This window comes from Phodopus roborovskii, unplaced genomic scaffold (assembly GCF_943737965.1).
Source record: "Phodopus roborovskii unplaced genomic scaffold, PHOROB, whole genome shotgun sequence".
Taxonomy (NCBI): Eukaryota; Metazoa; Chordata; class Mammalia; order Rodentia; family Cricetidae; genus Phodopus; species Phodopus roborovskii.
Window position 1 is genome coordinate 9,284,327 of NW_026126611.1, and position 18,163 is coordinate 9,302,489.

An 18,163-nucleotide genomic window follows, 5' to 3' on the forward strand; every position below is an offset into this window, starting at 1 on the left:
AGAGAGAGAGAGGCATTCAGAAAGAAAAAGACATGTAGAGCAGGGCTGTGGGCTTCTCAGGGAAAAGTAGCAGTAAGGGAGACATGCCCGAGTGTGGGCACTAGCTTCTCAGTGGAGGGTAGCCTGGTCTTTGAAAATACAATAGCCCTTTCGTGAATCTTACCATGGAGATATTCCAGTATAAATAAGGGAAATAAAAAACTTAAAAAAAAAAATACATTGCCCAGCATCTGCTCAAAGTCTATCACCATCTAAAAGGTATTAACAGAAATAGAGGAGGAGTCAGTGTCCTGGCATAGCACAGATTTCATAGGTCAGTCTACATGTGTCAACCGATTTATAGTAGGTATTATAAAATAAGCACAATTATTCTGTTGCTACAAGTTCAAAGCCTCTGAGTTTTAAAAGGAGTTCAAGAAGACTCGGGCAAAGCTCCAAGCTTTGTGAGCCTTCCTGTGTTTCAGAGTCATCGTCTTGAGATGTTGTCTGCATCCTGACTGCCACCAGTAACTAGGTGCATTGATTGGTGGTTGGTAAATGCCTAGTGCTCACCCCAGGAATTTGTTTTCTCCGAGATGTCCTGAGCCCTAGTCGGCACTAAGGAGATGGGACACAGCCGATAAAGCTAAATATCAACACAAACTTAAGGTAACCCAAGTTGCCAGTCAAAAGCATGATTTCAACTCCTCTATCACGTATTTAAAGGAATGTACTACCCATCCTTGGGAAATGCCGGCATCAGGAAGCTGGGCTTGAGTGGAACTTTGCAGTACCAGGCTACCTGCCACAAACACGCTAAGCCCCTGCGGCCGTGTGTCAGGCGGCACCAGAGAGAGATTCTGTGGCTCCAAGGCAGTCTCTGCCCACACAGCCACTGAGAAGGCTCCCGTGGCCCTCGCAACTGTCCCACCCTTCAAAGGGAAGGATGAGGCACCAGCACTAAAGCCAGGTTCAAAGTCTAGGTCCCTGTCCCCAGAGAAGGTTAGGGATGGAGGAGAAACCTGAGCATGTCCTCATGGGGATCATAATCCAATTAAAAAGATAAGAGACCCTGTGAGCGTGCCAAGCTGCTGAGCGGTAGGCGGCTGTGTGCCAAAGCACGAGACATGGCTGTGAAGAGGGCAACCTCAAGGTGTAAAGGAAACAGCAGGAGAGGAGAGGAGGAGGGTGTGGGAGGAGAAAGGACTGGAGCAGAGGTCATGCTAGAATTGCTGTGGCCTGTAGGTCACATGGGAGACAGACATACCACCCCCACCCCCACGCCCTATCCCGCGTGCGCAAACACACACACACACACACACACACACACACACACACACACACACACACACACACGTTCATGCTCTAGACATCCAGAGCACCAAAGGTTCCTGGAAAAAAGACAAAAAGACAAACACAGGAGCCGTGCTAGATGAGAAAGGGAAGTAGAAGTCGGTTGGGGACAGGGCCCAGAACCATGGTCAGCATCTGGGTCCCTGGGTCTTCTCAAGCTTGCTTGACATCTAGGATATGGAAGATGATATTTCTATTTACTTTTTTTTTTAATCTCACCTTTTAGAGCTTCTACCTCTCGCATCTTAAATGAGCCCACTAGTGTAACAGTAAGTGCACCTGACACGTAAGCAATCTAAAACGGGAAAAGTTTAAAATTGGACATGCTGGCTCACATATGTGATCCCAGCCATGCTAAGACAAGAGGGCGGCCGCAAGTTCAAGGACAGCCTGAGCTACACACAGGGAAATGCAAGGGCATGTGTTTACTCTCTAGACTTGTGCGGTGTAAATCACGAGGCTGGCTCTGATAATGAGGCAATAAACCAGCCACTGCCTGAGCCCTGACCCCTCAGCAGGCCTGGGAAAAAGGTTTTATCCTGGATCCTCTGGCAGCTGCTAACATAATGAGGAAGTAATAGAATGGGCCATCCGGGAAGGAAGTCTGAAAGCTTTGCGAATTCACTTTCTTATCCAAACACAACAACAAAACCCCAGAAGCTAGACTGTGGGCACAGGCTGTGAAATTCCACACAAGCTGAACCCTCCCGATGTGAGAACTTTCACAGTGAATTTATATCTGTGGCGAATCATGCAGGAAATCAGGGCAATTCCCAAGAGTAGGGAAAAGCAACGCTGAAATCAATTGTTTCTTTTCTTTCTTTCTTTTCATCTGGTACTTGGAGGAGAACCTAGGGTTTGGGGGCATGCTGGGAAACACCTATTACACCAGCCAGCTGGGATGTTTTTAAAGAAAGCCGTTCCCAGCTGAGACGGGACTTCAGCCGGCAGAAGCAGGCCTATAGAAGGAAGCCTGAAGCGCTCCCTCCCTGCAGACTAGCCTCGGGAGGAGGCAGGAGGCAGCTGTGAAAAGGAACAAGGGAGTAAAGGCGCCTATAATCCCAAAGAGTTCTCACAGCTCCAGCTACTGAGAGACTGGTCCACAGGATAGACATTTTAACGATGGCCCAGACTTCTGGATAGGCGGGCCTTTTACCTCCAAAGTATCTCAGCGCCTTGAAGAAAGCAGCCAAGTGAGGTGATTCCAGCTGCCATGGAGCACACAGAGTCAGACTGGGGGGATGAGGGGGACAACACGGCCCAGGCTTGAGCGAGCAATGAGTATTTCTGGAGCTCCCCAGGCTGGTCTCAGTGTTGTAGCTCTCTCTCTCTCTCTCTCTCTCTCTCTCTCTCTCTCTCTCTCTGCAGAATGGCCATATTCAGGCAGGCATCCCCCACTGCCTGCAGAGGTTGCTACACAGAGAAGTCTCTGGGTCCCCTAGGCACAGATGGGGCACTCAGTCCTGGGAGTGGGCACACTTTGGGGCTGCCATGACCACGTCTCTTCCTCTCTGCATGCTTGTGTTGAGGGCCACTAGTCAGTGGAGCGAGGAACACAGACTAACGTGTCATAGGTAGGAGGAGATGGGGGCACAGAGGCATGTGAACCACACATCTGGTCATCCTGGAGAAAGAGGGGATCTCTGCCACCAGAGTCACGCAGCATGGGCACCGCAGAGGTGCAGGACTGGGTAGGTTTCTCCCCGACACAGTAAACCAGGTCAATTCGAATTAAAAAGTAAAAGATCAGCACTCCTGGGTGACCGTCCAACCCCCAGAGATAAGGGCAGGGGAAGAGGGTAGGAAAAAAAAATCACATGGCCCTCCAAAAGTGGGGGGGGGCTTAAATACCCTGGAGGTGGGGGGAATAGAGGGACCTGCTGGGTTTGTGCCCTCTTATAATGCTTTGGGCAGGGATTGGGAAGCGGGCAGCCTCAGAGGAGGGGTCACCGATTGGCAGGGTTTTCTGAGAGAAAGAACTGGGCTGAGCTGGAGATTCCAGCTGAACAGGGACCCTGGAGGAATTTATACTACAGCGGTGCTTTGGGAGGCTCCCAGAGGACAGCAAGCATACAAGGAGTAGTGTCTTCCTGGCCTGGTGATTCTATCGCAGGTCCCTATAGCACAATAGAATATTATACTTGCACGCCATTCCTTCAGCAGATAAACTTCTAAAAGAGTCCCAGAAGCTACACATCATTACTGGAAAAGTTATGTGTCTCCAGTCCTCAAGGTTTAAAGTGTATGGTTTTTGAGCAGCAAACACTTTCCTGTGTCGAACTCTAATCACTGATAAACAACACACGGCACAGGTGTGTATTACCATGATCCTGACACAGACCTCAGAGCTTCACACCCAATTCTCTACATACCCCAAACCATGACTGTCAGCATCTACATCACCCCCATTTCAAAACGAGGACTGTAGCCCGGGAAGAGATGATGTCCAAGGCCACTGTCACTAAACTACAGTTGGGGTTTGAATCTACAAAGGGAATCGCTACATTGATACAGACCTTCGATCCCAGCCTTGCCACTCTGAGTGTTTTCCGCATGCATGTCAACTTCAGAGCTGGAAGGAGTTAGGAGGTGAGGTAGTTTGAATGCAGTTGGCCCCCATAAGCTCACTATTAGGAGGTGTGGCTTTGTTAGCATAAGTATGCCCTTGTTGGAGGAACTACGTCACTGTGGAGGTGGGTTTTGAGGTCTCATATATGCTCAAACCATGCCCAGTGTCTCAGACTACTTCCTGTTGCCTATGGAATCAAGATGAAGCTCCTTCTCCACCCTCAACTCCTTCAGCACCATGTCTGTCTGCCTGGATGCCACTATGCCCCACCATGAGGATAATGGACTAAACCTCTGGAACTGTAAACCAAACAGTTAAAAGTGTTCCTTTATAAGAGTTGCTGTGGTCATGGTGTCTCTACACGGCAACAGAAACCCTAAGACAGTAGATTTTATGCTTTATACATAAAATGTGGCCCGCCTGGTGTACCCCCAGCTGATGGTACTGTTTGGGGAGATGGGGTCTAGCTGGAGGAGGTAGATCACAAAAGGGGTCAGATTGGAGAGTAATAGCCTGGCCTCACTTATGGTCTACCTGCTTCTATTTCCTGTTCTGACGAGGTGGTGGGTGAGAAACCCCACAGCACACTCTCACACCCATGAAGTCATCTGCTACCATGCCTTCCCCAACGGTATGGACTATCCCCTGAAGACATGAGCCAAAATAAACCTCCCTTCCTTTAAATTCTTATGCCAGACATCTGGTCACAGTGGTGAGAAAAAGAATCCTACAGTGGGCCAGATGAAGGTGTGGCTCTGGCCCTCCCCTCAGGCCAGCCTTCTCACTAAGGGCTCTTAAAGGCAAATAGGAATCACTACTGACCTCCAACTGCAGACAGGCTGCTGAAGGTGAACAACATCACATCCACATCCTCCTGGAGGCATAGATGCTCTGGATCCTTCTATCCTGAAAGAAAGCAACAAACAGACTCATTAAATTAATAATAGTGAACTATCTCAATTCACACGGCATTAAATGAAACACTCACATTTCATGGGCAAGGTGAAGTACAATTCAGAATGAAAGTCTGTGATGATACCTACAAAAGTTCTCTATTTGAGGTTTCTCCTACTCAGGTAAACAGAAAGTATCCCTTTCAATGGCAGTGGTGGTAGAAATGGTTACAATGTGTCCTTCATACACAATGGTAGTGAGAAATGGTTACAGTATATTCTTCCTAATCAGCTGTGAGAAATGGTTACAATGTATCTTTCCTATTCAGTGGTGAGAAATGGTTACAGTGTATCTTACCTAATCAGTGGTGAGAAATGGTTACAGTGTATCTTTCCTAATCAGCAGTGAGAAATGGTTACAATGTATCTTTCCTATTCAGTGGTGAGAAGTAGTTACAGTGTATCTTTCCTAATCAGTGGTGAGCAATGGTTACAGTGTATCCTTCCAGTGCAATGGTGGTGGGAAATGGTTATAATGTATCTTTCCTATACTCTAGTAGTGAGAAACAGCCATGGAAAACCAAGGTTGACAATGGGAACCTGAGGAAACTATTGTTGGGATGTGCTCTGGTGAACGTAAAATGAAGGACACCCCAAGTCTCTCCTTGGAAGTTCAGAATTTTGTGCAGGACACTCCTTGGTATACCAGCCAGTTTTCAGTCAATTCCAAAGTTCGGTTACCAGAGTTCTTCCTGTGAAATGGTAAATAACTGTACCTTTACAAGGCTTTTGATCTAGAAAATTTCTGAGATTCATGTTGATTTAAAACTTATTTAATAATCTCTCTAAATATGGAAGTGATTTTCTAATAATAAGCCCAAGTCTCTGTATTTCCTAGAAAAATGAGCCCTTCAGGGTTTAATAAAAAGGTCCCCCAGGGCAGTCCCATCTTTTCAGACAAAGGTTGACATGTCCCCAAAGAGCAATTTGCTTCCTGCCACCTCAGAAAGTCTTAGCGCTTGAGCTGGTTGGGGCTTTGGCCTAATAGAGTCCATCCCTCTCAGAGGCGCTGCACTGCGGGGCCAGTCAATTAGAGATCTGGCTGGAAGAAACCAGAGGAGATGTATAGCGCACAAGCATCTGCGGGTGCCAGGCTCCAGGCTCTCTATTTCAAACACGAGACCTCACACACTGCTCTCAGTCTCCCATGAAGTGTGCACAGCATGTCTCCATTTTACACATAAAATCACAAAGGACCAGAGAAGCTGTGCTCTTTGGCTCAGCTCTTCTCTCTGAGCATGTGCAGTCAGAAAATGTGCTAATTGTCCCTTTGTGTACATAGCACCTACTCGGTCCCTGCAGTGAGCTCACAATGTAATGTGGGCCGGGGAGTGGAATTAGGTAACTTAAATAGAACTCTACTGTTCAATCTCCAGTTTCTGACATTTAAAAAGGACATGGTACTTTTTAAACTGGATCTTTTTTTTTTTCCCTTCCCCTCAGTACTGCAGACTGTGCATGTAAGGCAAGTGTTCTACCACTGAACTATGACCCCAGCCCTATTTTTACTTTTCATTTTGAGACAGGGTCTCGCTAAATTGCCCAGGGTGGCTTTGAACAAACTCTGTAATTCAAGGAGGGCTTTGAACTTGAAATCCTCCTGCCTCAGCTTCCCCAAATGAGATTTAGGCCTTCTCCACCAAAACCAGATGAGGTGTGCAATGCCATGATACTGTTAGCTTAGTGTTTTAGAGGCCAAGGCAGGAGGATTCCAAGTTCCATTAGAAAACAGCCCAAATGAAGTAACAGCAAGGAAACTTATGGAAATTTCTCTGTTATTTACCAGCCTGTATATACTGCTATGCAGTATAAAATATATTCATAGGTCATGATGGAAAACGCGCGAAGGCTGCTGAGTTTAATACAAAATGGCCACCGATTTCCTAGAGGTTCATATAAAACGGTGAGTGCAGAGGAACCAGTGTCTGTCTGAAGCAGCATGGAGATCCACAATAAGCTGGCTACAGCTTGTTCCTCACCAAGGTTGAGATGCTCAGGGCTGAGAAGCACTCTTAATAAATTGCAGGGCTAGGACATTGTTCTGGCTGGTTCTATGTCAACTTGACACAAGCTATAGTCACCAGAGAGGAGGGGTCCCCAATTGGGAAAATGCCTCTATAATATCAGCCTACATTAAACGAGCATTTTCTTGATTAGGGATTAATGAGGGAGGGCCTAGCCCAATGTGGGTGGGTACCATTATGTGTTGATGGCCCTGGGGTCTATAAAAAAGCAGACTGAGCAAGCCAAGAGAAGCAAGCCAGTAAGCAGCAACCCTTCATGGCCTCTGCCTCAGCCCCTGCCTCCAGGTTCCTGACGTGTTTGAGCTGCTGCCCTGACTTTCTTTGATGAGGATTCATCACAGCAATAGTAACCCTAACTAAGACAGACTCCTCCCACAAGAGTTGGGGTTCCCCTTTTCCTTCAACCTGCTCTTCCAGGAGACCTGAGTTCAACCCAGCATCCACATCACACAGCTAATAACTGCCCTATAACTAACTCCAGAGGGATTTGACACCTCTAACCTCAAGTGTCACCTACACTCATGTGCATGTACACACACACACACACACACACACACATACACGCATAATTAAAAATAAAAGGAAGTATTAAAAGAAATTTAGTAATTTCATCAATTTAGTAAAAAAAAGTATTTTATGAACCAAAAGGAGTCTAAGTCTATAACCACCATTTTAAGGATTACTGTCTATTATTATTTATATTAATAAATTATGTGAATTTTGAAAGCACTGGTTCCCATGAAAGAGGAACCTGCACTTGATGTTTTTTGAGCTTATAATTTTCACACATCTTTAGTCTTTATTCATTCATTTGCCAACTGATTTGTAGAGCCACATTATATTGCAGACTAGCCTCAACCTTGGAGCCCCCCCAACCTCCCTCAACCCCCCCCCCACTCCCCCAACCCCTGCCACCCTACCCCCACCTTAGCCTCCAAAGTGCTGGGATTACAGGTGTGACCGTACCACATCTGGACCACACTATAATTATTTTTAGGCCAAGGGTCCTGGTTTGGCAATACAGCAGAGAGTTACATATACAGTTGACCTCCATAGCCAAAGTGCACGTGGACTTGGGTTAGTAGATTGCTCATATCATCTTCATCTTAGCGGAGAAGAGACATGAGAAGGGGATTCATGACCCACCTAGATCTCAGAACAGGTCTCGGTTCTCCAAAACCTAAACTTGCTCATGAGCTCATGAGAGTTCTGCTGTTTCTTCTAGATTGACAGGCTGTTTTCTGTTCTTTGTAAGAGGTAACACGGAAGATGATGCCAGTGTTTCTTATAAGCATGCATGTCACAAAATCAAAGGTCTCCCCGGACTGGAGGTCTTTTCTGAGGGCCAGCAAGTCTCACCCCTCACTGTCAGTCTAGACTCAAAAGGAATTCATCTGCTCCTTTACAGTTTAAGGGTGTTTAGGTCTCGCTGTTTCGCTTGAGATTAGGTGATAAACTCTGTTAGTGTAAGTCTCAAAAGTAGGACTGAAGAGATGACTCAGCAGTTCAGAGCACTGGCTGCTCTTCAGAGGACCTGGTTCAGTTCCCAGCACCCACGTGGCAATTAACAACTATCTATAACTCCAGTCCCAGAAGAGCTGATTTGATCATCTGGCCTCCACAGGCACTGTACGCTCATGGTCCATAGACACACACACACAGGCAAAACACTCATGCATGTAAGCTATAAATAAGTAAATAAAGATTGTTCGAGAATCTCAAAATTGTGGATAGCATATGTGACATAGTAACTAAAATAAAAACAGTAAGATTACATTAAATGAAAGAAAACATGAGTCTATTGGTTGGTAGGATGTAACCAAATACTTCTCTAAGTTTACCTACAGGCTGTTCAACAGGAAATAGAAAAGCGTAAAAAGACATTTGCAGGAATAAAATGAACAGAAGAGTGAGCTCTGTGTTTTCTGGATCTTTCTTTACTTTGGCGTTGAGGACTCAGTCTCGGCCCTCAAACTTGCTGAATGCTACTTGACAACTTAGCTACACCCTCAGCCCCAATAGGAATTTTGCAGTGGGTAAGGTTAAGTTTTGGAAGGCAGCAATGCACACTGGGGTGCTAAGGCCGCTAAGGGGGAAACAGGGAATTGGGGGCCACAGGAAGAGAGAAAATGGGTGGCTGGGGAGTGCTTGGGGGTGGGGAACTGGGTTAGGGTTAGGGTTGGACTGGAGAGTGCACTCTTGTTGGCTTGACTGGTGTTTGTCTATCATGATGCATCGCAAACATACACTGTGGGCTTTCCTCTTAAACGAAAGGGATCTACAAGAGGGTGTCATTGGTTTCAAATAAGGAACCAGCAATATGGGGATGGGTCGCTTGCTATTTCCAGACCTGCTAGGACCAACTAAATTAAATGAGCTCTTTCCCTTCATTTGGCAAGAGATGGGCTACGTGGCCAGGGGTGTGGTCATTGTGAGCTCTGTTACCCTAGCAGGAGCCGCTCTTCCTCCTTCAGCAGGTGCACGGCTTAGATAGCAGGGGTGTGTAATGTACTGTTCCAAGAGACAGCCGCCCTATAGCTTAGGGACTAAAAGTCTGGTGTTTAAATGTTTTTAGTTTTCTTGCTTGTGTGTGCTTGTGTGTGTGTGTGTGTGTGTGCCCATGTATGGCATGTGTGGGGGAGGGGTGAATGTATGTATACCCTGCATTTCCTCAAGTGTAGATAATGAGATGTCTTCCTCCATCCCTGCCGTCTTTTATTTTTGAGACAGAGTCTCTCAAAGACTGGAGAGCGTGCTGGTTTGGCTGGACTCGCTGGCCAGCCAGCCTCTGCCTGTCTCTGTTTCCCCAGTACTAGGGTTACAGGCACATTGTGGGGGTGCTCTGGCTTTTTGTGTGGGTGCTGGGGACCCAAACTGAGGTCCTCATCCTTGTGCAGCCAGTGTGTACCCACTGAGCCCTTTCCCCAGCCCTGTTCTTAGGTTCTGCTCTAGTTCAGAGCCGTTCAGAATTTCTTCTTCCAGCAGAAACGGCTGAGAGAGACCCCAGGTAAACTCTTCCAATCGCAGGCCAACTCGCAACTGCTTGCTGGACATGGCCCCTGTGCGCCCAACCCCCGATAGCCATGGCCTCCCAGTACCTCCTGGCCAGACTCCAGGGTGAGAAAAGCAAGCCCACAGCCAAGGCAGAACCTGGCTATGCAACTCCAGCTCTCCAGAGTCCAACCTCTCTCCTTCTTCCATCACAGGGTGAAAACCGGCCCTTTCTGTTTATTTTCTCCCAGAGCTCTATAACATAGGAGCACAAAGACAGAGTGCAAAAGCCACAGCCATGTGGACCAAAATGATCTCCAATCACAATAAACACTCCCAAAGAGGGAGGAAGATGGTAAGCGATAGATTTCCTTTCTAACGTTCTTTCAAATAAATGCAGAGCCTTTGGGAGGCAGCCTGACATGTTTCCACTAGACGAAGAGGGTGGAGACAAGCAATGTATTGTGAACTAGCTGCCTGTGCCAGGCCCCATTCCGGCCCAAAGTTTGGCAACTTCGTCCCCGGGGACAAAGGGTCTGGAGCTTGTCTACAAGGCAAAGGCAAAGCTGCTATCCTGAAGTCAACAAGGACTCTTTCCCTTCCCTTAGCCCATGGCAGTGTGACATCCAGGAAGACACTGGGCTCTGACCTATTCTCTAGGGCCTCTTGCATCCTCCAAGCTCTATCTTGGCTTGCTGAGAAATTCCAGGATGGTTTAGGAACCTCAGCCACAGCAGGCTGCAACAGCGAGCAAGCCAAACCTAAATTCTGTGGGCCCCCACATTTTGGAGACCTTTCCCCCGAAGCATGTGAGCAAAATGCAGTATGTGACGGTTGTGAATAAAGGGTTGCTCATTTCTCCATCCACTTTCACAGATCGGTCCATTCTAGTGGCGGGGCCCTTGCGTCTTTTTGCGTCACATGCCATGGGAGATGCAACCTGCTAGCATCACCAACAAAAACCCCTATCGCTGTCAGGAGATGACGTAAAAACACAATTTCTCAAGGGCTCTCGAAGAGAAACACAAGGCCTGTAAACCCGGGACTCGGGGGAGAGGCAGGGGATTCACTGACAGTTCAAAGCCAATAGGAAGTGAGTAGAGTTCAGCCTGAGCCACAGAGTGGGAACCCTTCCCTGAGAGGTGGGCATGGGATGGGGCGGGGAGTTGGGGAGTTGTAGCAGTGGGATATGCCCTCAATCCCAGCTGCTTAGAAGGGCTGAAACAGTGGGAATGACTTGAGTCCAGGAGTTCTAGGCAACCTGGGCAAAAGAGCAAGATCTCATAGGGAGAGAAGAGATGGGGGCAGAAAGAGTTGGGGAGAGGGAGGGAAGAAGGAGGCTGGAGAGATGGTTCAGTGGTTAAAACATGGGCTGCTCATCCAGAGACACCCCCCCATTCAGTTCCCAGCACCTACACTGAGCAGTTCATCAGCACCTTCGTACACACACACACACACACACACCTATACACGTAGTTGATTTATATAAAATACAAAAGAAATCGTAGAAAGAGAATGACGGAGTAGGGAAGGGAGGAGGGAAAGAAAGAAGGAGAAGAAGAAAAGTTTCTGTTATTTTCAACATGAAAAGACACCACCTGGCCCCTCCTAAGCTACGGAACAATCCCACCAGAGGACAACCCTTTCCAAATCTATCGCTCTTCCATCACCAATGCCTTTGTTTGTTACTAAAAGCAACTGCCCAGATGTTGAGCTGCAGGACACAATGAAAAGCCTCAGCAGCTTTAGGAGGTGACCTAGTGATGTGATTAGTGCTGCCCCCTAGAGGTGTGCAGGGCACAACCTGTGAGTCTCCAAGCCTCCTCACTGTTGAGATTATAGGAACATGCTACCATACTAGGCTCCCTTCTCTCTCTCTCTCTCTCTCTCTCTCTCTCTCTCTCTCTCTCTCTCTCTCTCTGTCTCCTTTCTTTATTTCCATAGGTACGCAGGACCTGAAATTTTACCACAAGCATTTTTAGCCACTAAACCATCTCCCCAACCCCAGATTTATCTAGGAAAACATTTGGCTTTATTTTACATGTACGAATGTTTTTGCTTGCAATTATGTGTACCCTATGCATGCCTAAGTGCCCACGGAAGCTAGAACCTCTCCCAGTGAGTCCTTTGGAACTGAAGTTTACAGATGGTTGTGAGCTGTGATGTGGCCTCTAGGAACCAAATTCAGGTCTTCCGGAAGAGCAGCAAGTGTTCTCAGCCCCTTCCCAGTGACCTCTCCGAATTTTTAATATTTATAGATCATTGCCTCATCTCTGAGGCTTAGGGGACTTTCTCTATGTCCCTGTCAAGAGAATGCTTGTTCCTGGGGTACACCCCTATTATGGCAAATACAATCGGTAGTTCATAATTATCTCTTTACATGTCCATAATTCCAAGCACACTGGAGCAGACCCTGTATTCTAATTAGTCACGCCTTCAGCTCCTGCCACATGATCTGGCACGCAAACAGGTTATACCCAAAGCCATCACTGTCTATATATCTCACCCCTGTGAGCCTGTCCCCTTCCTCAGAAGGCAGAAGACGGTTTCTCTAGAATCTGGGTTTGGTGAAAGAGTCTACCTGAGACTTAACTCAGCCTGGGACCAGCATGCTAAGGCCACTAGAACACAGGTGGAAAAGACAAGAATCTGTGCTCTAAATAAGCGGCTTCTTTCTCCTATGTATTCACACCTTTTTAAAGAGGAAGAAGCTAATTTGTATGATCAGGAGAGGTCACTTTTATATATATTTGAACGCATGACTAAACAGTGTATTTTTTAAAAATCCATTTCAAATAAGCGAAGTCGATGCCAGTTTCCTCACTTAGCCCAGACTAGAGAAGCACTTAAGATACGGAAACTGCCCTCAAGAAAATTGTTTTCAGAGCCTACAACCGATAGTTCTGCCATATCCCCCGAAGGGACACACTACAACCCATAGCTACAAAGTGACTGTGCTGGCTAGTCCTATGTCAACTTGACACAAGCTTGAGCATCTGAGGGGAGCGATCCTCAACAGAGAAAATGCCTCCATAGGACTGGGCTGTAGGCAAGCCTGGAGAGCATCTTCTCAATTGGTGATTTGATAAGAGAGGGCCCAGCCATTGTGGGTGGTACCACACTGGCTGATTGTTCTGGCTTCTATAGGAAAGCAAGCTGAGCAAGCCAGTGAGCAGCACCCCTCCATGACCTCTGCATCAGCTCCTTCCCTTTCTGAGATCCTGCCCTGACCTCTTTTGACACAGTGCTATGGAGGTGTAAGCCAAATAAACCCTTTCTTCCCCAACTTGCTTTTAGTCACAATGTTTCATCTCACAGCACTGACTAAGGCGGGGAGTGAAATCGATTGGTGGTTGTTTGCTTAAACAATGCCTGTAAGTCCCTGCGGGGTAAAGAGGCTACCCCAGGATGAATGACCGAAGCCAAAACACAAACTATAGAGAACCCATGCCTGGAGATTGTGGTCTCCACATAAATACTCAGCAGAGAGGAGGATGACTATGGAAGGAGACATTACCACTCCTGCGGCAGCCATCTAGATAGGCCAAGGACTCAAGGGGCAGGCTGCCTATGGTCTCCTTGGCCAAACACCATGGTAGGTAAGAAAAGTTCCCTCGTCAGCAAATGGGATCCTTTGGCTCATCTACCAGGCAATGGGGGGGGGGGTCCCGGGAACACTGGGAGGGAACCCTTGACACTCCAGGGGTTCACTACCGGCTCTACTCCAGTAAAATCACATACTACATGCTTGCCCCTCTCCTGGCAAAGGTCAGAAGGGGCATCAGGGTGGGCTCTGCAGAAGCAGATGCCATCTTATATATGTCCTAAGCTAAATCCATTTTCTCCTCCAGGAGACTGTGTGGGCAGAGCTGGCATTTGGGTCAGCTTTTGTAAAGACTGAAAGCTCCCTTCAGTAAACAAACACTAGGTAATGGGTGGGGTGGGGTGGGGTGGGGGTTGTAGCTTCAGTTCACACAGAGAAAGATGACTTAAGAACCCTTCCAGAGAGTTCTGAAGAAAACTACAGCTTTGCTGTGCTGCTGGGGACACACATTCCCCAGTGATGCTCCCCCAGCCCCCTACGGGACAGGCTTCCCTGTGCTCCAGGCAGAGGAACAGGCATTTCAGATCCTGATGCAGTTGGCTTCCTGTGCCTCTGCTCAAACGGAGTTAGTGGTATCACTTAAGTCTTTATGTGAAGTGGGCCATAGAGAAGCAAGAGCTTGCTCGCCTGATAAAGTCCTAAAGTCCGCTTAGGGGGAAAGACTCAGAGCTCCGCCTCTGCCTATCCATTTCTACAAGTCTTCAAAGCAAATTCGGTCTGACCCGAGCAATTCTGCCTGGCAGAGACACCTGTGCTCCCAAGGACCAAGGTAAGGAGACAGGCATCAGCAAGTGTGGGCTTCTAAAGGCATCTAATCACTGCCCACCTCCAGAGCTCCCTAGTACACACATCTTCCCTGATGTCCCTCCTAACCAAAGCAGGACAACTTATGAAAGGGCTTGTGTCTAACTTCACTCTCCATTTAACTCCCGTGCTTTCTTCCAGCTATCCAATCTGTCTGTAATTAAAATCACATTGCTGCAAACCTTAGCTGGTATGAAAAGTTTTACCAGATGTACACAATTGACTAGCTGTAGCACTTGGCATGCCTGCAATGGTCCCATTAAAGAGGGGCGTCTGATTTGGAGTAGGTTATGAGCTTTGGATCTGTTACGTTTTTTTCACTTACACCACAGCTCTGTGTGTGACACTTAACCCTTTTTCAACAATCACAAGGTTGCGGGCCTGTACTTCAACCAACAAAGAAGACCAGCTACATGCCATCAGAAACTAAGTTGGATGGATAGCTCAGTGGTTAGGAACCTGATTGCCTTTCTGGAGGATGTGGGCTTGGTTCCCAGCACCTTCATGGCAGCTCGTGATCATCTGTAACATCAGCTCCAAGAGATCCAGCGCCCTCTTCTGTCTTCTGAAGGCACCAAGCATACATACAGGCAAAACATGCATATACATAAAATAAGATACAAAATTAAAAAAAAAAACACACAACCATTTCTGGGGCTGGAAAGGTGGGTGAGGCAATAAAATGTATGTCGTTTAAGCACAAAGAGCTGAATTAAACATCCAGAACCCATATTTTCCTTTCCTTTTCTTTTTTTTAAATCTCGGTGTGTTAGTTCACATTTACAATCCCTCCACTGAGGCTTACTTGACCAGCCTAAGCTGCAGGCCGGTGAGGAACCTGAAGAAAACCAAAACAAAATACAAGCAAAATACAAACCACACACACACACACACTCTCTCTCACACACACACACACACCCACACCCACACACTCACACACACTCACACACACACACACCCCAAACGAAACAAAAAGTCTACTCACACACTCACACACTCACACACTCACACACACACACACACTCACACAGACCCACACACTCACACACACACACACCCCAAACGAAACAAAAAGTCTAGACAACACCTGAAGAACAATATACACACTTGTACACACACTGGTGTATGCACTGACACACTGACACACAGATGTACGCGCACACGCACGCGTGCACACATACTCAAAACTATATATGACTGTTTGAGGAAAATTGAGAAATTTTCCGTCTTCTGAACTCAAATCAGGCCTCTTTGTCTACAAGGGCCGATGCTATCGGAGCCTCCAATGATGTGGGCTCGGGATGGAGAAAAGGCAGATAGCAGTTTCCACACACGAAAACCAACCGGCACTCCAGAGATAGAGGGAGGTGACTTTAAAAGAGAGGAAGTCCTGTACTACTATAGATAATAAGATTTGAAACTGGTGTTCCCAGAGGGAGCAGATGAAATATGAACAGATTCAAGGGGTGAGCTGAAGGCATGCTGACAAAACCCACTTTTGAGGTACATTCCTGACTTCTGAGGCTGTTATCAGAGAGGGAGGGTAGGTCCCCACCTTATCACCCTCCCCTACACACCCACACTGGGGCTACTACTCTACAAGCAAAATGAGCAGACCACCTAAGGGCATCATAACAATAATAATTAATAATAATAATAATAATAATAGGCTGAGGTGACCCTTGGCACTCTCTGGACCACAACAGTCATATTTGATACAATTTGTAGATAATATAGCGACACAGTTACAATTTTGCTTTAAAGGCATTCTTAAATACAGACTTCAGAACTGGCTGACCGGCTCTCCCAGCATGTGACAGCAAGAAACATATGTTCTTAATCTGTGGGTTTAAATTGTTTAAGGATTACATCAATGAGCCTTCTCAGAAGAAAAATCAGGCCACCAACCCCAGACATAAGAGCGTAAGAGCAGCGATGGGTAATCTGACTTTTCGAGCTTCATGTCCGACAACAAATCAGTTGTTAAAATTCTTTCTTAAATGGGCTTCCATCCGGAGCCAAAGAAGTAAGAAACACAGGCACCCTGGGAACCACAAAGGCCTAGCTTCTTGCTAGAGGTGTGTACTGGAGTGAAGCCCCAAGGTCCCCACTACCTCAAGAGAAGTCAGCCAGAGAGGACTGTCCTGACATCAGTAAGAGGAAACTCCCAAATGAGCCACTCAGAACTCAGTGACAGGCCACGGAACATCTCTGGGCTGGGGGTGTGGCTCACCTGACAGTACCTGTCTAGCATGCCTGCGTCTGGGGACCCCCAGCACTGCACAAACAGGCATGCTGGTACACACCTAGAATTTCAGCAATTGGGAGGTTTAGGCAATGGGATTAGACGTTCAAGATCATCTTTGGCTATATAGCAAGTCTGAGACCAGCCTGGGCTGCTTGAGACGGTCTGAAACAAGCAAAACACCATAAAATGCTAAGTAAGACTAAAGCATGCATTCTTTATAAAATGCTAAGTGAGACTAAAGCACGCATTCTTTAACAGAGGAAGTTTACAGTGTCACTTAGTGACAGAAGACTGTTGGCTTAGTGTGGGGGAGGCTCTGATTTCTATACTTAGCGCTCGCGCGCCCCCCAAAAGGGGAAGGTAGCACGACAGAATTGAAGTAATTTTGGAGGCACATAATGAGTTGTGAAAATCATGATAGCTCATGGGTAAATTGAAAATAAAAATGGATGACGGAAGATGCTACCGTAGGAATAACCAGCTGGACCAAAGGGAAAGATGAGGTTATACACAAATTGGGAAGAAGTGGTCCAGGCTGTCACTAGAACGATGGTCATTGCCTGCGTGGTCATCCTCAAAGCCCATCCATCACCTGTCCAGTACTGTTCTTACACAATGTTCTCACCTGAACAGGAAAGCACCCCTAATAGTCTCAGGCACTGGAGTGCTTGGCCCCCAGCTGGTAGTGCTATTTGGGGGGGGCTTAGGGGTGTGGCCTTGCTAGGGGAAGTACCTCACTAGGGCGTGTTTTTGAGGAATCAAAGGCTCCCAACCGTTCCCAGTGCTCTCTCTACTTCCTGGTTGTGGTTCAGAATTGAGCCCTCAGCATTCAGTTTCCTGTTCCAGCCACCATGCTACCTGCTGACATGTTTCCCCGCTGTGATGGAGAAGGACTCCTATCCCTATGGAACCAGACTCCTAAATAAACCCTTCCTTCTGTAAGTGGTCATGGTGTCTTTATCTTAACAACAGAAAAGTACTTAAGATGGCCCCAGTTACCAGAGGAGAACACAAAGGCCCCCAACGCCGCAGGGGCAAACTCCTGCATCCCCCTTGACTCTGAGCACTTTTCCATTATGCTGTCGTTTCTGATGCCATAAATCCTCCGAGGAGAATGCAGACAACAAGTATTTCACCTTATTTTTCACTTGTACATCTGTCACATGAAGGCAAGGCTCAACAGATGAGTTGGCACATGCCGTCAAGCACAGAATTTGGAAGGCTAAGGAGAGTAGGCATTTAAGGTCAGCTTGGGCTGTGTAGTGAGTTCAAGACCTTTCCAAGCAGACAGATAGACAGACAAAAGACTTCTCAGACAAACACTGAAATAGGCTCCAAATATGTTTTTCCTGTTTCAAAAATGCAATCCATGTATTTGTTTATTTAGTTAGTTCTAGGGATCGAGCCCAGCATCACACACATGCCAAAGCAAGTGTTCTATAACTGTTTCTACATGTGGCCTTGTTACAATAGACATAACTCATTTAGATAGTCATTGGGTTCACCTTAAATTTTTTAATTTAGTTATTATTGGCTCCCACAGAATATGTCTAGAGGCCAGAGGACAGCTGTGGAGTCCATGTTCTCCCTCAACCTTTACAGGGTCCTGCGGCTTCCAAGGCACTCTCCTCTACCTCC

At 47.0% G+C, this 18,163-nt stretch overlaps 1 protein-coding gene across 1 annotated transcript in view; it reads right to left on the reverse strand.

Moving 5' to 3' along the window:
- Nucleotides 1-4,740: 4,740 nt before the first annotated feature.
- Scaf8 (SR-related CTD associated factor 8) overlaps nt 4,741-18,163 on the reverse strand; it is a 142,223-nt gene continuing 128,800 nt past the window's right edge. The window contains exon 21 of the mRNA XM_051205980.1: nt 4,741-4,807. The gene's annotated coding sequence lies outside the window, so the exon portion shown is untranslated. The remainder of the gene's footprint in view (nt 4,808-18,163) is intronic.